Source organism: Podarcis liolepis (genome assembly GCF_965112155.1).
Source record: "Podarcis liolepis genome assembly, chromosome: 6".
NCBI classification, from domain to species: Eukaryota; Metazoa; Chordata; class Lepidosauria; order Squamata; family Lacertidae; genus Podarcis; species Podarcis liolepis.
Window position 1 is genome coordinate 27,791,202 of NC_139559.1, and position 19,740 is coordinate 27,810,941.

General features: G+C 43.0%; 3 protein-coding genes across 12 annotated transcripts in view; all 3 read left to right on the forward strand.

The window, feature by feature from the left end:
- Positions 1–19,740, forward strand: part of LOC310709034 (uncharacterized protein) — a 431,701-nt gene that overhangs the window by 330,341 nt on the left and 81,620 nt on the right. The gene's annotated exons all lie outside the window — the stretch shown is intronic.
- The window catches only part of LOC310709079 (tigger transposable element-derived protein 1-like), an 877,074-nt gene that overhangs the window by 54,279 nt on the left and 803,055 nt on the right, over positions 1–19,740 (forward strand). The gene's annotated exons all lie outside the window — the stretch shown is intronic.
- The window catches only part of EPB41L1 (erythrocyte membrane protein band 4.1 like 1), a 183,734-nt gene that overhangs the window by 17,800 nt on the left and 146,194 nt on the right, over positions 1–19,740 (forward strand). For all 9 annotated transcript variants that reach the window (XM_083507862.1, XM_083507869.1, XM_083507870.1 and 6 more), the window contains exon 2: positions 4,893–4,947. The gene's annotated coding sequence lies outside the window, so the exon portion shown is untranslated. The remainder of the gene's footprint in view (positions 1–4,892; positions 4,948–19,740) is intronic.

A 19,740-nucleotide genomic window follows, 5' to 3' on the forward strand; every position in this document is an offset into this window, starting at 1 on the left:
AATTTGGTGCATTCTGAGAATCTTTTTAGTTTCAAGCGTGGGAGTAGTCAGGGGGATGGAGGGGGGCAGTGCCCTCCTAAAACAAGTAAATAAATAAAAATATTTAACTGACCAATTGTGTTCTGCCCCCCCAAGCATAATGCTTGGGCCCCCAACATAATGCCTGCCCCCCTCCAAATAAATCCTGGCTATGCCCATGGTTTAAAGCAAAATTCTAGCTTTTATGGCAGGTGTAGGGAACCTTTGGCCCTCTGGAGGTTGCTGAACTTCAGTTCCCATAATCCTTGGTCATGCTTGCTGAGGGTGATGGGAGTTTCAGCAACATCTGCAGGGCCTCAGTTTGCCATATTTGCTCTATGGCTACAAAATAAACTTCAGTGTGTTTAGGCAAAGGCTAGTGAAATTTCAGAAGCCCAAGGTGAGACTGAATAAGATTTCCAGTGCCAAAGTGTTAGGAACATAAATATTTTGTGCCTTTTTTTTAAGATTAGCAAAAGTAGATAAATTATGCAGAGCAAATGAATATATGTGGAAGGGTTGCAGAATGAATTTTACAGATTTTTGTGTTACTGTAGTGCAGGATTTTGACTTGTTTAGGGCTCAGACTACACTGCACTGCCTTTTGTAATTCAAAAGTGTCTCTAATTGACTGGAAAGATGTAGCCACTTGAATTAAATATCATGCTAATAAGGTATTGTGTAGTAGCCAGCAGATAATAAGGTTAGTTATGTATTTATTCTCCTGCAGGCGTGTACGGTTTATAAAATAGGTGCAGATAAAGTATACTGGTAGAATTCTTGCACCTGCGACAGAATTCTTGATTCATAGCTAACCTCAGATAGGGGATCTCATCCAGCCCCCAAGCAAATGTTTATGGTCTTCCAAATATACACTGACTTTGGCAGCAGCAAACCTATCACTGCAGTTGTTGGAGAGTAGTAAGCACACCTGCCCTGTCCAGTACCCTGACAGGGATGTAAATTGCCCCCACCCTGGTCCATGAGCTTGATCATTTGATGAGTGAAGAGGGAATGATAGCTACCATTCTCAACATGGATCAGCTGAGGGGGGAGGAAGGCTGTGTGACTGTGCAGTGTAGTAGAGCGAGGGGTGGCCACACCCACTGCCGGCATGTGCCCACAGGAGTGTCGGCCAAGGGTGAATACAGCCCTCAGGCTGAAAGAGGTTAGTCACCCCTGACAGAGGAGATGCCACCCAAAGAACTGCAGTTCTGTCTTGTGTGGCATTTTGGAAGCAGTAGCCTGAGGTTACACTCCCTCTGAAGGAGCAAGTACATAGCTTGGGGTATTTCTGGAACCTCAGTGGCCCAGAGTGGCTTCCATCAACTTGGGTTAGCAGCCTAGCCACTATCTAGAGAGGGGTAGCCTAACTTCTTTTGTTTACACTTTGGTAACCTCAAGAGTAAAGGTAAAGGTACCCCTGCCCGTACGGGCCAGTCTTGCCAGACTCTAGGGTTGTGCGCCCATCTCACTCAAGAGGCCGTGGGCCAGCGCTGTCCGAAGACACTTCCGGGTCACGTGGCCAGCGTGACATCGCTGCTCTGGCGAACCAGAGCCGCACACGGAAACGCCGTTTACCTTCCCGCTGGTAAGCGGTCCCTATTTATCTACTTGCACCCGGAGGTGCTTTTGAACTGCTAGGTTGGCAGGCGCTGGGACCGAACGACGGGAGCGCACCCCGCCGCAGGGATTCGAACCGCCGACCTTTCGATCGGCAAGCCCTAGGTGCTGAGGCTTTTACCCACAGCGCCACCTGCGTCCCTTAACCTCAAGAGTAGCTTACTTCAATGCATTATATGCAACACAGCCCAACTGCACCTGGTACCAGTTTGGTTACAGGCCCAATTCAAAGTCTGGTTTTGAGCCAGTGTGGTGTAGTGGTTAAGAGCAGTACAGTCATACCTCATGTTACGTCCGCTTCATGTTACGTTCTTTCAGGTTACGTCCCATGGCGACCCAGATGTACCGGAAAGGGTTACTTCTGGGTTTCGCTGCTCGTGCATGCACAGAAGCGCAAAATGATGTCACGTGCATGCGCAGAAGTGACGAATCGCAACCCGCGTGTGCGCAGATGCACCACTGCGGGTTGCGCTCTTTTCATGTTGCGAATGGGACTCCGGAACGGATCCCGTCTGCAACCAGAGGTACCACTGTAGTCTTGTAATCTGGTGAACTTGGTTCGCATCTCCGCTCCTCCACATGCAGCTGCTGGGTGACCTTGGGCTAGTCACACTTCTTTGAAGTCTCTCAGCCTCACTCACCTCACAGTGTGTTTGTTGTGGGGGAGGAAGGGAAAGGAGAATGTTAGCCGCTTTGAGACTCCTTAGGGTAGTGATAAAGAGGGATATCAAATCCAAACTCTCTTCTTTTCTTCTATGACACCAATACCCCAAAGACTTCCTCTCCCTAAATGAACTGACCCAGGATTTTGCGATGGTAATCTGAGGCCTCCCTCCAAGGGGGATCTGGTGGGTGGGAACACAAGAACAGGCCTTTTCTGTGGTGGTTCCCTCATTCCTTTTTGTATCAGGCCTTTGGCTTTTGAATATCTATAGCCTTTTTGCATGAGTGAGATGTTTTAATGTATTCTGTTCATTTTAAAATAGAATTGCCTTTTAGATTTTTTTTAATGCTGATTTTAATGTAAGCTTGCTTAAAGCATTGTATGCCACTTTGAGTTGCCGTGGCAAATGAAGACTAATCTAATCAATCAATTAATAGTTGTTCCTCTTAGTTTGGGTTGATACCAAAACCTCTCCCTCATTTGGGTGGGCCACAGAAATCCAGAGCTCAGCTTAAATAGCCTTGGATTCCACCACTAGAACAAAAATACACTCTTTTGACCCAAATAGGGTTCTTATTAACTTTGCATGAATTTGCACTGATTAAATGATTCTCTGTGAATGGGAGAAGATATGCAGGAAATATGCAGAGAAAGGTGTACAGGTCACGGTTGCACTTGGGAAAGATGAAAAGATGAAAGCAAGCTTTTCTCCTTTAACAAAGCATTATATCCAAGAGGTCATATCAAATTAACCTTTAAGGCTGAAGACTTCTTGGTGGAAAATCTACACTGCCCTGGTTGTTTGTAAAAACAGTAAGCCACAATTTGTGTACATTTAACTAGGGTGCATTCAGCTTGATGCACTTGACAAAATTAAAAAGGGAGCAGGTGTTCAGGAAAAAAAGGCTTTGGCAATCCCACCCGCCATTACACCTAATGTGTTTTGACTAGACATGATATTGCCAATCCCTGGAATGTAACTCCCCACGTAAGTCGCAGGCTTAGAACAGTGGCTCTTTTAGAGCTGCATGTACCATCGAGTCTTTGCACAGACAGAATGAAGATATGCAGCCTGGCTAAAGGGGGCAGTTTTTCTTCCTTGCCCTTGTTCAAATGCTCTTCTTTCCTTCTGCAAGAAGCTCGCTAATGTGAGAAGCAGGCCATTGTAGGATGCTATTTACATTGTTTCAATCAAGTTGTTGTTAAACTTACACAGGCTGCAGATGGAAGGGTTGACTTCTAAGCTATCCTTCAAGGTCCAAGACCAAACCTTTGTGGCTTTCACATCTGGGTCTGTAATGAACTCCGCAGGCCAAATGTTGCCTTCCAGAACTTTGGTGTCTCTGCTGGAGCAGCAGTGGTGAAGTTAATGTATATAATGAGAAGATAATGGCACACAGAACAGATGGCTCTAAAATTAGAATGTGTTTAATAATTCCTTGTGCAGGCCAGAAAAAGTATCCATTTCATTTCCTGAGCAGTGGATTGTTTTCCCAAGATTGGATCTAGTAAATACATACTTCTATTACTTTCATAAATAAGTTTGAATGCACAGTGATTGGCTGACTGAAGAAAATGCTGCTGTTTCATTCATTTTTGTCAGTGAAAAGATGCATATTTATATCCCACAAGGGAATTTGCTTGGTTGTAGTAAATACACAATTGTTCAGGACATTGTTCAGGGCATTATTGTGGGTATGTTGGTTTCATCAGCGTTTCATGTAACAAATGTCTGAAGGGTGAATGACAGGTGTACTTCCTTAAGTAATTATGTGCCTGGGAGATGAGATTGGCTCATGGCTTCCCAACGTATGTACCTGGATGTTTGATATATTTATTATTCAGACCCTTCAGGTTTACTACCAGGAATTCAGGGGTCTCTATGGTAAATACATAATTGCCACATGTTGCACGGAGCTGCTTACAGTTTGCAGCAGGGGTAGGGAACTGCCTCTGGCCATTGGACCAGATCCTTGTCTCCCCCATCACCTGTGAGTGAGGCTGCCTTCCTGTCAATCACCTGATGCCACAATGATGTCAGATGACTTGCTTCAAAGGCTGCACTTGGCTCCATGAAAACCCTGACCTTCAGCTGATGGTCATTGTTTGCACAGAGTCCTGCTTGTTGCTCTGAAGTCCTGATGATAGTGCTTTCCTAGAGCTGCAAGGGCATTTGGAAGCCTGAAAGGTTGGGACTTCGAAGTGCCATGCACAGCTATATGCAAGGCCTGGGTTTTATGCAGGCTTTGCAGGGTTTCTGATTAGCCTGAAAACCTTTTTGACCTGGCCAGAAACCTCTTTCACTTGTTGCACACCTGACATCATATATGATGTCAGGTGTGACATGGCCAAAATGACCTCATGGGCCAAATGGAGAGAAACCTAGAGGGGCTAATTAAGCCCACAGACCAGAGGTTTCCCATCACTGCTTTGCAATGTTCAGATAACAGAGGTAATCCCAGATCTTATGAAGAAATCAGAGGCATATTAACAGTGACAACGTTTGCAGGAGACACAATTCTGTTATTTTCAAAGGCAGCATTACATTTTCTCCTCCCATTTCTCACTCTCATTTTTCTCCTCCTAGTGTCTGAACAGTGCTTGAACGGAGATAAAATAGTCCAACAGCTGCTGGAGACTGGGTGAGTTTTCTATAACTATTTAATTGTCTTTCCTCAAACCCTTCACTTTTGCTTCTTTAAATGGAAGATTGCCAATAAAAAAAGTGACTGTGGTCTTTCTATCATTTTTTTCAAATGCTCTTTTAAAAGTACCATCTTGTAGTTTACTTGTTGCCTCCTCCGCTAGTGCTTAAAAGGTGTTTGCTTTCTAAAACCACAAAGAATCTACCCTGGTTGGCTCACCTGCAAGCGGTTTCAAGCGCTACTGGACCTCCAAACTGAGTTGCTTACAGTTTGGCATCTTAGATAAATTAAGAGATACATGTGGGAAGAGGCCAAATGCAACCAGGGCGGATCGCAGCGGTACCTATTTACTTGCACTGACATACTTTCAAACTGTAGGGACGCAGGTGGTGCTGTGGTCTAAACCACTGAGCCTCTTGGGCTTGCTGATTGGAAGGTCAGCAGTTCAAATCCCCGTGATGGGGTGAGCTCTGTTGCTCTGTCCCAGCTCCGGCCAACGTAGCAGTTCGAAAGCACGCCAGTGCAAGTAGATAAATAGGTACCGCTGCGACGGGAAGGTAAATGGCATTTCCATGTGCTCTGACACTCATCACGGTCCTCTGTGTGCCAGTAGCGGTTTAGTCATGCTGGCCACATGACCCGGAATCTGTCTGTGGACAAACGCCAGCTCTCTTGGCCTGAAAGCGAGATGAGCGCCGCAACCCCATAGTCGCCTTTGACTGGACTTAACCATCCAGGGTCCTTTTACCTTTCTGCCACAGTAGTGCATGTCTGTTGATGACACATCATAGTGCTCCTCCATATTAGTAGCTGCTGGAGCTGTTTTCTACAATTGATTGTAGTAAACAGATTTTTGATGTATACAGAATAGAGTGAAGGTAGATCAGGATATAGTGTAATAATTAGGAACGATGTTTTGAGGTGATAACAATCAAGCAAACAGATGTTTACAAGTTCATGCACTCAGACAGATGTGCACAGAAAGCATTTCCAAGATAAACTAGTTGAAGAAATGATTTCCCACCCCTTGCCAGCACACATTTCCAGCCACTGGTGCTTTGAAGAGTTTTTCATCCTTTATATGTTTACTGTAAATAATTTGACACCATAATAACACTTGCTCACATACAGCAAATAGCTTTATAATGTGTGGAATCATGCTAGTGTGTTTTGTGACTAATGTGTATGAATGACAGGGGTTAGATTACTGCAATACATTAAACATAGGGTTGCTGGAGCAGAATTCGGCAGCCAGGATGCTCACCAGGGGCAAAATAGTTTGAGTATATTACACTGATCCTGACTTGACTGCCCTGGCTGCCAATTAGTTTCCAGGCCCAATTCAAAGGGCTGGTTTTGACCTATAAAGCCTTAAATGGCTGAGGACCACAATACTTCAATAACCAACACTCCCTTTATGAACTGACCCAGAACCTGCAGTCATAATCTAAAGCCCTTCTTTGTGTGCTTCCCCCATGAGCAGTCCGGAGGGTGGCAGCATGAGAATGGGCCTTTTCTGCAGTAGCTCCCTGTTTGTAGGGTGTTCTCCCTAGCGAGGTTCATCTGGTACCTTCATTACTTATCTTTTAAGTGCCAGACGAAAACATTTCTCTATAACTGGGCCTTTGACTGATTAACATTCTGTGCCCTTTTAAATGTGTTTGTGAGTTGGTTTTTATTGGTTGGCTTTTGTTTTTATTATGTATTTTGGGTTCTCATTTTGTATTTTTATGTTGTGAACCACCCTGTGATCTTCAAATGAAGGGCAGTATACAATTATTTTAAAAAATAACAAAAATAAATGCACATATCCACCTGCTTGATGTATATATGGCAGAGAACACAAGGACTGTGTAAAGTATGGAGCGTCTTATTGGTACAACTTTTTCTCCGCGGGTAAACTAGAGGATAGTCCTTAAACACGGGCACTTTCCATTTTTAAAGTGATCTGCAGATCCTTGTCAGATCTGCCTCGGTTCTGACACTTTGATCCTGTGTTGGGAATGCTCGTCTGAGGATGCTGTTGTGCATCCATTGTTGCAGCTCAGATGAAATTTGACCTGGGAAAACACTCTTGTTTTTGAATGGGGTTCGTGCATCTATCCAGAGCAGGAGGCAGGTTCCTACTCTCTCTTTCTCTATCTCTCTGTGTAGCAGTAACTGCAGTCTTGTCAGGGAAAATAAATATCACACTAGTAGCATAAGGGAAATCCATGTCTTTGAGGAGAGCTGTAAATGGGTCAGTGGCATGGATGAAGATAAAATGCATGCACATGCCTCAGGGGCGATAGATTTCTCTCTCTCGAGTGTGTGGCTTGTAAATTTTTATGGGCAATTTCTACTCTGTAATGCCAAGTGCCTTACATTTTATTATTGCAAGAGTTGGGTCAGGGGCATGCCTTAGTTCACATCTTTCCCTCCGCCTACCCCCAGCTCCCTGTTATGGATAATGATTGTGATCATTTTTTCCCTGGGGGGGAAAGGAATACATAACTAAGACAATACTGTAATCTTCCTCCTTTGTAAAAAACTTGTCTCTCTGGGTTGGAACATGATCACTGCAATTCCCAATCAAACCTTTTCTTGGGATTACGTATTCAGATATTTGGTTGTGGATATTTAGCTCTAAATGCACTTGGAACAGGATATACTTCCAACTGAGCAAGAATAAGAAAGATGAAAGGTAAACCCCAAGATTATTCCCTTCCCTTCATTAAAGAGAGAGAGAAAGTCAGAAAAGAATAGGTACTCTTTCTTAATATTTTCTACATTATTGGTGGCTTATTATTATTATTATTATTATTATTATTATTATTATTATTTTACCTAAGGGGAGAGGATTATTTGCATCCCTGTCAGGGTGCTGGGTTGACGGAGAGGTTTAAATATCTCTGCTGAACCCAGTGCTACTGCCCACTTCACCTTTTATTGTCCCACTGCCAAAAGGGGTTTTGAGTGGAATTTAAATTAGCGGGGGGGGGGGGCATTATCTGACCCCTGAGCCTAGGGGTTGGCCACCCCTATTCTCTGCTCTGTATTGCTTCAAACAGAAGCCTGCCTTTGCAAAGGAAGAGACTTTATCTCACTAGAGATGGGCCACAAACTCTTTCCCCTCTCTTTTATTACCTCTTTCCAATCTATGCTAGCTCACACTCATTTTTTACCTGTTCTGTTTTGTTTTTTAAGCATTTGGCACTTAGCAATGTCTTACAAAGATAATCAACACACACACACACAAGGAAAACAAACAAGGGAAGAGAGACAGACCAGGTCTTAGACAGTCATAGCTCACAGTCAATCTCACATGTTTTAAACCCAATAACTGCATTTTGTTTTGCTTCTGAACTGTTGTCAGACCTGTTCTACCAAAGGTTAAGAGGGAGATGCAGCACTCTGTGCATCAGTGATCCTACTGAGACAATGATAAATACCGAACTATTGTAGTGGAAGCCCATTTTAATTCATACTTCATATTTCACCTTCACCTCTTGGGTAGTTCAGCATTCCTTCTAGTGCCATGAACCTTATTTTCCTGCTGAACATCTGTTTGCAACATTTCTGGAAAAGGTGAAGGTCAAAATGCCTGTATAGTTTGAAATCTATTGTAGCCCACTAGGCAAAACAGTACACAAAGCATTGGCAATCTGAGGATTGCGCTGTGAAAATCTCCTTTTCTGTAAGCCTTGCCTTAATTTTCCCCACACCTGACACTAAATATAGTGTCAAGTTGAGGACAGGTGGGTCTGACTTGGCCAAAAAAGCCTAAGAAATTCTCATGGGGACTTGATCCACTGACTCTTAACAGGAGCAGTTATTTTCTATCCACAGTGGTGATTTCAAACTAGCCAGGCACAGTTCTGATATCAGAGAAAAATCACCTTGGGGAACAGGTTTCAGGAAGGTAAACCACAGGTGGAGGAGAGTTCTGCTATCCTCGCCCGCATGCGCTCTGTTTCTCATAAAACTAGACCCACATAGCTTCTTTGTCTGTGCTATCATGACCATTCTGTCCTCATAGAATTTCTGTTTGTTTGCTTGCTTATAATCTACCCTTTTGTAAAAGTACAAGGTGGTGTGCACAAACATAAATTTCAACAATAAAAACATCAATTTTAAAAAAACCTCCACGAACACTAGTTGGGTAAAAGAAAATGCACATTTCAAAGTGCCTCTAAATAAGCGACGTTTCTAAGCGATGTCTAAAAGAAGGCACTGATGCTTGCTGCCCCATCACAGGATCTCAGTGATCCTGGTGGAACATTAGGGTTTAGGTGGTCCTTAGGGCGCTTTAAGTCCAAGATGTTTAGGGCTTTGTGAATGAATGCATGAACCTTGAACCTTGCCCAGTAGCAAATGGTGTAGACCATTGTATGCCGTCCATGATGGTTCGGGAATGGTTGTTGCTGGTGTACCAGCCAGAGGTGGTGGAACCCACTCCTAGCTACCGTGGTTGCTTGGTCCTCTAGAGATAGATTAATGATCACTCCTAGACCTGCTCCTTCAGAGGGAGTGCAACCCCATCCAGAACAGATGACTGATCCATGGCTGAGAGTTTGGGACCAACCACCCATAAGTCCTTTGTCTTCCCAGGATTCAAGCTCTGCTAGTCCTATACATGCCTATAGTATTGGCTTATTTGCAAGTTCAGTCATCCTAGTGATAAAGGTATTTCAGTTATAATGTGATTATTTAGAAAAAGCTCCTCTTTTGTTCAGAGTCTGATTTTGCATTAACTAATGTCCCTTCGAGTCTGGCTTTAACGTTCAGCATTTCTCTGTTTCCTGGATTCCAGCTATCTTTTCTTCTTGGTATGGCAGAGAGTAGCAATTTATTAGCAGACCATGTGAAGTTGGTGGAAGAGAAGGGGGGGGGGGGGGAGGAGGCCGCCTCTGTCTTCAGGATCTTTGAATAAACCAACAGTGCAGCAAGCCTGAAGAATAGAAACTGAGCCTGTCAGATCTCCTATAATTTGAGCCTGACTACAAGTCCTATGATTGAAGTCCTTTGTTGTTTTTTAGGTTTCCCAATTTGTACAGTACACTTAGTTTCACCTCCAAGGTGTTAGCGTGTCAGCAAGGGAAAGAAAAAGTGCAGCTAGAAAGGAACTAATTTGACAGTCGCCCTGTCAGCCTGGGGGAACTCCCAGGAAGTCTGCGCCGAATGTACAGCTGTTGCAGGAGAGATGAAGAAACCCAAGGAGCCTGAACTCTGATCTGAGAAGACAGATTTACTTGTGTGCTTGATTTCCATTGGGGTACCTTTGCCGTGGTGAGATGTGTGCATGCTCAAGCAGGTGTTTTGCTTTGGTACATCCTGCCATTGTGGAGTATGATGCCATGCCCCCTCATGCTCGTTTCTTTTTCTTTTCTATTTTTTCACCTAGCCCATGGATTGCTTGGGAGCAATACCCTGGTTGAGGCATTCTTACCATTCAACAAGGGAGAGAGGGAGAATACAGTAGCTAGATCTGTCCCCTTCATTACATCCCTGTTCCTCGACCCCAGCGATCTTCCACATGTTGGAGGGCAAGCTCCTGTAACAGGGAACCCGATGTACTTGTGGAGGCTCCCCATGTGACTTACAACCCTGCATGATTGGGGTTTTGAATTGCCTGGGGAACTTCCATGGGTACAGCAAGTTCCCTACTGCAGATGCATGGATGCTGGTGGAGTGAGGTGATGGGGACATGTGAGGCTGCTAACGGGGACAAAGAGTGTGAATTGAACATTCCGTTCCACAATTTTAAGAAGAGATGGACAACACATTCTTATAGCTGCTGTGGAACTGCTATGCTGACAACAAAGGGTGTGTTATTCATTTATGTACCTTGCTCAGATTCTATTTAGGGAGCAGGGTTGGGAGGACCATCAATACAGTAGTAGTCAGGATTGTAACGGTATTAGCTCACTATAGCCAGTAACAGAAACTCTATGGTTGAGCTTCATTTTCTTGTAGAACCCCAGTAACCTGATGCAATACCATAGTTCCATCACCCAGGATCTCATATCAAAGTCTTTCGTTGCTTTTTTTTATCCTTCATTTGCACACAAACTGAAATAGGTACCGCATACTGGAGGTTTGCAGCCAAATGACACAGTCAGAAATATTGCTGGACAGTTGAACTGATATTGCGTTGCACCCCTTCAGGCTGCTGGGAGTAATAGCATTTTTTTAAAAACCCAAAACCCACAATCCCTTACATCAAAACTCCCTCTTAGTGGAAAATGGATCTGCCAGGTAGAAGGGTTCTGGCTTAGTTTTCTCTGATATGGTAGATTTCTACATGTCTCCCCCCACCTGCACTCCAAAATGATATACAGTCCAAGAAAGGCTTTAGTGCATGTTTCTGAACATGTATTTCCTTTGCCGTGATCCCATGGCCCACTACATAGTGGGGGACTTGTAAGTATGAGGTTCAGATGGCTACCTTGGATAGCAACCCATTAGCCGCTTATTTGGTGCCCTCCCAGTCAGAGTACAGTCCTGCCACCATCATCTGACTTAGAGGTACTGCAATAATCTTATGCTCCATCTTCTCAGCCTTGCAGAAGTCAAAGACTACAAAGTGAAGTGAGGACTTTTAAACCATGCAGCCAGTTCCTTCATACAGGTGGGGCTTATCACGGTTCAGTTCCTGCTGAGACAACATGCTCCCATAGCTGCCTTATGAGGAGAGAGCTTCAGCTAGCTGGGCCCCCTTGGAGCTATCCAAGGTCCTGTTCTTGTCTGCCCCCTATTCCGACTAGTCTTTCACCTGCTGACTTCCTGGACACTGCCTGCTTCCTTGGTAAGCCTCAGGAACACATGGAACTGGGCATTCTCAAGCAAGAGAACATGCAAGAGATAAAATTTGCACTGTCTTCGTACTGTATTATTTCTACACCGCTCTTAAACATGTGCAGTTATAAAAAAATTAGAGATCCTTTAATGCCAAAAAATTATTACACGTTCACTGAGCTATTAGTTGCAACAAATGTACATACAGTGGTGCCCCGCAAGACGAAATTAATTCGTTCCGCAATTTTTGTCGTCTAGCGAATTTTTCGTCTTGCGAATCACGAAATCCCATAGGAATGCATTGAAAATCAATTAATGCGTTCCTATGGTCAAAAAAAGTCCAAACAAAGCCAAATTTGGTACAACAACAGTTTATTAACTGCTCTTTAAAGTCACACATACTGTAAAGAGCAGTTCAAAAATTTAAGGGAAAATAAATTAACTTTATAAACAAAACATGTTTTTGTTTTTAGACAAAGAAAAAAAAGTCGCGAGACGTTTTCGTCTTGCGAAGCAAGCCCATAGGGAAATTCGTCTTGCGAGGCAAATCGAAAAAGGAAAAACCTTTCGTCTAGCGAGTTTTTTGTCTTGCGAGGCATTCGTCTTGCGAGGTACCACTGTAATTGCTTGAATCTAAACCAGCCTTAACTTCGGTGTGAGAATATAGGGTGAAAAATCTCTGCTGTCTATATGACTGCATGTTTTCAGTCTTGATTTTGTTGCAGCTCCCTGATCTAAGGTACTACCTGGTTGATAATTATTCTAAGAAAGCATTTGAAGATCCGTGCAAGGAGTGGGGTGATACGCTTATCATTGTGCATGTGAATCCGTTATCTCTCTCAGGCTTCATTCTACAGCTCAAGGACTGCTAGTATATTAATCTGTCTTATGACTGTCATGTAGAGCTTGTGACTGTGTCTGTATATCAAACAGGAAAGAGATAAAGAAAAGGCCTGGTCTCTTTGGTGTACTTTTCCCTACGATTGTGTCTTTTTCATGCAAGCTGTTGCTAGTACACATACAGATTATGCATTTTTAATCTTGCAGAGAAATGATAGGTCTGGCCTGTCTGCAGGCCGTTGAATTTCCCTACAAGGTAGTTGGTAAGATGGTTTGACACACAACAGTTGCAAGTCTGAAGTTGGTGATGTGTCAAGTTTGTTGGGTTGGTTAAGAAGCCTTCCTATAAAAAAGGTCTTAAAGGGACTCTACTTTTCAAGCCGCTTTACACTTAAGTACAGATTCAACAGAGCTTCCTTGGTCTGTGGCCTCTAACCTTAAATACCAGAGTGAGATTGGAAAACCCTATTTGGATATGATTTTGATTTGGCCAGATGAAATTTCCACATGACTTTCAGATGCCCAGTGAATAGCCTGACCTATTAAACTTCCATGACACAACCAATGTCTTGTATTGAAATGTTCCATGTTTCCTGGAACTCTCATTCCCTTTCTCCCCAACTGACAGACAGACTTAAATATATACAAACTGGCACTAAATACATCTTATATAGGCCCTGTTTCCTTAGCTCTATTTGCAGGAGCCATTAGCATTTTCCCAGCACTTCCATCTGGTCTATTACTGCAGTGTTTCCCAACTGGGGGACATATGGCCCCTTGTGGGCCCCCAAGATATTCCAAGAGGGCCACAGGATAAGGCTAGGGGGCCATAGAGGGAAGTGAGAAGTGAAGAAAAAAGTTGTTTTTTTAAAAAAATCCTGATTGGCTATCCGCTTGGCCAATCACAAGGGGGCAAGGGGGTAGCACATCAGGGCCTAGTGCTCCTTTTTGCCACGTGTGTTTTCTTGGAGCAGTCTTGGTTTGTTTCCAGTAGGAGAGGGTGATCTCTGAGGCTTCCATTTTGACCATTAGAGCCCACAATCCAGAACCCCCAGGTTAAGTAAATGTGGTGTTCGGGTGACAATGGGTAGGGCTGGATGAGCTGGAGCTGCTTGTTGCTGCCAGCAGTGTCTACTCAGTAGAAAATCTTACTGAGTTCAGTGGGTCTTACTCCCAGGTAAGGGTGTGGTCAAGGAAATAAGCAGCTATCTTATTTTTAAAAGACATCTGAAGGCAGCCCTGTTTAGGAAAGTTTTTAATATTTAATACTGTATTGTTTTTAAAACACTTGATTGGGAGCCGCCCAGAGTGGCTGGGGAAACTCAGCCAGAAGGGCGGGGTATAAATAATAAATTATTATTATTATTATTATTATTATTATTATTATTATTATTATTATTATTATTATTATCATCATCATCATCATCATCACTATTATTATTACTATTATTATATTTATCTTGACAGCAAGGGCTCCTCAAGATGACAATATCTTTTTGCATCGGGGGGCAGGGCACAGGAAGGAAACTAGGATGGGGGGAAAAGGTTGGGAAGCACTGTGTTACTGTACCAAACACTGGTTCAGGACAGCCACAAGACCATATGCCTGTCTCCCCGCCCCCCAAGTATTGAATAAGAAGCCAACATCTCAGATTGTTGAGGAGCTATTATCTGTATTTCTGCACATGGCATTTTAATCTATACCTTTGCTTTGGGCTAATAAATGTCACCAACTGGTTTGTCTGCCCTGCTAAACAAATGGTTTATGAAGCCATATGGTTTATGAAGCCATGGAATTCAGGTTCTGTCATGGTAGACCCAAAGCAGGGTGAACTTCTGGTTCTGGTAGGGCAACACAAAGGTTTTAGGAAGACAAAGGAAAGTTTGTTTCAGTTAGTACCTTGGATAGTTCCACATGGACTTTGGCTGGAGACTCGTACAAGCAGGTTAAAATGTTGCCTCAGCAACCAACAACCCCAAACTTAGACCTAAATAGGATTTCAGCTCAGTGGTTGGTTAACCCAGTCACTACTGTTACAAGCCTCTTCTGGTTAAAATAAAGGAGCCTTGTCTTTTTAAAGGGACTCTGAGTCCAAAAGGTGCAGAGGAGACGGTGGCTCCTGTGATGGAGTCCTCAAACTTGGGTGGCATTATGTAATCTCAGGCTGCAGAGGTGGTGGCAAAATGGGCTCCTGATATGTTGTATCTAGGGAACTCCAGTCATTTTTGGGTCAGAGTTGAGTGCAACTCCCTTTCCACTTCAACACCACCACTTCTTGGGTCCATGGCTGTATCCATGGAGTATGATTCTGGGGTCACAATGCCTATCTGTTTTGCATTTGTATTTTGCCACTGGCTTTAACATGGCTAATAGCTGGTTAGTTTCTTCTAATGGAATATTCCAGGTTCACAAGGCATTTGGGGAAGATGTTGCTAATGTCAGCACAGTCAGATTGGAATGACATGGTTTTTGATCCACAACAGCATGGCTAAATTTGGTTTTGGTCCTTAAAAAATATCTGTACTGTGTTTACCATTTTATCTGCCAAATATTTATACAGTGGTACCTTGGTTTACAAACTTAATCCTTTCCAGAAGTCCGTTTTTAAACCAAAACCGTTCTTAAAACTGAGGTGCGCTTTCCCTAATGAGGCCTCCCGCCACCGGTGCCCTTCCACTATTCAGATTCTGTTCTTAGACCGAGGTAAAGTTCTCAAACCAAGACACTATTTTCAGTTTTGTGGAGTTTGTAAACCAAATCGTTCTTAAACCAGACTGTATTTAAACCGAGGTACCACTGTCGTGTGTATGTAGTCTTCACTTCATCTCCCCACACTCCTCATTTTTCATAAACATTGTGGATGCAAAATAGTTAAATGTTGTTTGAATTGTAGTAGTACTCCCTCCTCTGCAATCAGCTGGTACTTCTACTTTTGTTTTCCTCATATTTTCACCAGATAATATTTGCATCACCTTAAGGAGTCCTCTGTTGTTTGTTTCTGATTTCTTCCTCTCCCTTTTCTTGAATTGTTTGCAGAGATTCCACTGCCTTCACTTTCGGTGTTTGACTTCTTGACTGTCTTGGGATATTTCATTTGTTCTGCATGTTGCCAAGTCAAATAAATCCCCCCCCCCCACAACCACTCTAGATCATCATATGTCCTGAATTCCACACTGTCTGGTCCCTTATCAGTGAATCTTCAATATCTCTAAAATTGCAACTGACTGATAGTGTCTTTAAGCTGATGCAGTTCTCAATCAATACTGTCTCCTGTTCCTTGATTTTGGATGGAAAAAGTATTTATCTCCTCTCTTCCATTATTTCTGGGTTGCAGTGAACGTCAAACAGACCATTATCACAGTCAGGCTACACTGAATGTGTGGGATGTCTGTACACAATATTCTACTTATCCTTCTCCAGTTTAATTTTCACTGCTTCCTCTTTATCTGCTTTTTCAATCTCCACATACGAATTAAATTCCTCTTTGTAATTCTTCCATGCCAGGACTACATTCTTGGATTGCAGGTTTAACATCCCTGGCAGCTCCAACTGTACCATTTCCCCCCTGTTCTTCCACATCCTCTGCCTCTTCTACTGTAAAATCAGTTTTGTGGGTTCATCATTCTGTGGTGGACTTAGTCACTAGTCCCACTATATTTGAAAAATTGGTGGAATGGCCCGAAATTCTTAAAATGCCACATGTGCTTTGCATTTTTCAAAGCAACTTGTAAGCTTTGCAGGTTCTACAGAACTTCTTCCACCTGTTGCCCCTCTTAAGCCAGACAAACTTCATGTCACTCTTAGCTGGTTAATCCCAGAAACCCAGATGATCCGGTGGAACTGCCCAGATACCCAAACTTGGGACTGTATTTTGTTTATTAGTTTCATTAATGCCATACTTCCCTTCCTCAAATCCGTGCACATGGACTTCCTCCCATACTATCCTCATAACAACCTTGAGATGTAGGTCAGGTTCAGAGTTAGTGACAGCCCAATAAAAAATAAAGGGGGAAATGGAGCCCCAATGCAGGTGTGTTTTCCTCCCAGCTCCATTCCCATAATGATTCTACTGCCATTTTGTTTGTGTAGGCAAAAGACACAAGAACCTGCACAGCATTCAGGTGCCGTTTTATGCTTTGCTTGGTTTAATATGATTCTCATATTTATAGATGCACTGTCTGCATCCTGGGACTTTGAGCTTTTCTGAAAATGTTCAGATTTTCAAAAGTGAAATAAATGTGGACTCTCTTAAAGCCTACTAAGTTTGTAATACACATCATTGCTGCATTGATTGCTGTATGCAACCAACTGAGTCAGAAAGACATCTTGCAGCCCTTACTGGAAATGCATCCTGCCTATAAGTAATCTTTGCCTGCTGGTATGGCATTTGAAAAAAAAATGAATTTGTAGGCTTCCAGCATCACATCTATTCCTCAGATACTTCTACAAAGGAGCCGACTTCTCCGGAACTGGCTGCTGAAGGGCAGTGTCAAAAATACTAACTGTTTGGGATGGCGAGAAGTTGCTGAGAAGTTGGCATTATTGCTGGGAAGTTGGCATTATTGCCTAGAGGGAAAGATGAATGGCAGTGTGTTCCTTGTTTAATGAGTTAAAGGTTTGCTTAATAATTTGAGGGTGGAGAGGTGTAGCATAATGAAAGTTCTGGCTGCATACTCTAAACCTTTGTATGTAAAACATCCTGACTTCTTGGGCACAAAGCTATATTTTTTATATTGAATTATGAAGGGAATGTAACTGTGAACTTGTCTATTGCTAGTGGGCAGGCAAGAGGAATTCACTTGAAAAACATGGTTACGGTTAATTAGAAAAAGTAAGAACGATCTTAGTTCTTTAAATCCCTCCATCACTGCTGATTCTTGTCCCCCGCCAAAGTCTTCAGTTCTAGCACATTCTAGATGCTACTTTTTGTGGTGTTTGTATTCTCCACAGTGGTTTCCTGATGAGAGCCCGCTCCTTACGATGTGGTTCCCTCCAGGACAAAATTAGATAAACTGGTGGTTAGGAGTAATACACACCTGTCAGGCAGGTATGTGTATATTAAATATTCATTTCTGAACTTCTCTGTTACTCACTTTGAGGATATTTCTTTCAAAGGAGGTGTAGCACACAGTTGTCATTTGAGTGCTGGGAAAAGGCTTTCAGCTTCTTGGTCCAACGGATTCCGAGTATTAATTGGCGTTTTTTAAAAGTCCCCTTATAGCTGCAGTTGATACGTATATATTTTTATTGATGAAGAACTGCTATATGCTGTTCCTCGGAGTTATATTTCCCTTTTCTTCTGAAGTGTGTAAAATCACTGATAAAGAGGTTTATGTAAAGGGTACAGTCAGTCATGTTCTCAAAGCCAAACTAGATGAGACATTGGAGAGCCTTAACCAGATATTCTGTCTGTCTTAATTTCTTTCAGAAGAGAGTGTGTGAACTGGATTGGAACCATGGTGTTGTGGGGAAAGCAGATTTAACTGTTTTCCTGATCTAATCTCCCACCTGCTATCTGCCTCTTCAATGAAAAAAATATAGATGCATGTTTTCCAAATGGACAAAAATCAGTGGGCGGGTGGGACTGCTAGATCAGGAGAGCAATGCAGGGGAAAACATTTTACTTTCCCCACTCATGGCTCTATGGGTGCCCTTCCCTCTCCCCACAGCACCTTTAAAATAAATTAGTGCTCTGATGACAGACCTCCAACTCATCCTGTCAAATTTGATGTAGGAGTAGGAAAGGGCAGAGAGTTCCTGTTAACTACCAGCACCACTCTCTGCCTGTGCATGAGAAAATAATTGAGGTGGAGGCAAAATCCTTCACCTACCCTAGACTCTAGGCTCAATAGCTAGAACTCCCTGCTATCCTGTCTTTAATTCCAGACAACTTATTTTCTCCCTTGGAAAGTCTGTGGTCCCTCATTGAGTTACAGTGGTACTCTGGTTGTGAACTTAATTCATTCCAGAGGTCCGTTCTTAACCTGAAACCGTTCTTAACCTGAGGTACCACTTTAGCTAATGGGGCCTCCTGCTGCTGCACGCGATTTCTGTTCTCATCCTGAGGTAAAGTTCTTAACCTAAGGTACTAATTCCGGGTTAGCAAAGTCTGTAACCCGAAGTGTTTGTAACCCTAGGTACCACTGTATATGAAGCAAATGGCAAAACCTTTGCAGTGTAGACAAAGTGTGCATCTTCCCTCTGTGGGAATGTTCAGGGAGGCAGGAGAGGATATATTGTTTAATAATATCCTTTCTAACTTGCGTTAGCAAGTCCCTTTACTTAGCAGTGTACATTCCCCTTTTAAACACACAGCGGTTAGTTTGTTGCAAGCTTGTTTAAGCTTCTCAATATAGGATTTCTAGTAATCCCCTTATCTCCCCCTTGAAAAGAATAGACACAACACAATCTTGTGTAAAATGTATAAAAGAAGTTTACTCACACATGCAGTTCACAGATGGATCCCTGAAGGCAGATTAGGTTACAAAGTATATACATGTGGAACTACCCATAAGGGAGTTAGTGACAGTGACTGCAGACTGGCAGTCACTGCTGCTCACACGTCGAAAGCAAGATGGAGAAGCGAGTGTGTGTGCTGCCTGTCTTGCCATTTTGTTACCTGGGCAGGTAAGGTCACGCCCACCTCTAGTCACATGCAGAGGAAGTTTGTCCCAGCTCAGGAGGAAACAGGAAGTTCCGACTGGCTGGAGCAAACATCCCCTTACATGTCCACTCTGGGAATGTTGTATTTGACTGCTATCTATGTGTCACATCTCACACCCTCACCATCATCAGTATCTGGGGTGGTGGGGCAAGTATTGCTTCCTTCTCCCTGGTTTCATTGCTTGATGGTTTGCAACCTCTTTCCTTGATTTCATAGAAGTCAGTGGAAGATGTTCACGTTTTGTTGTTTTTTTGACAAGCTACAAAGGGTTTGTGATGAGGAACTACAATTCCTCCAGTGAGGACTGTGCTTCGACTCCATACAAATCAAGGTTCTGATGTGGCACTACAGATCTTCCACTGGGGATTGCGTGATGACATTCCTACATTTTTATTATATTTAAGAAGAAGTATAGACAGTCATGCTGATGACCCTGTCCCTCATGAATGTGTAATTCTTTTCTTTTTAATTTCCTGTTTTGCTGGGTCCTTGATAAGGCAGAAGTGCT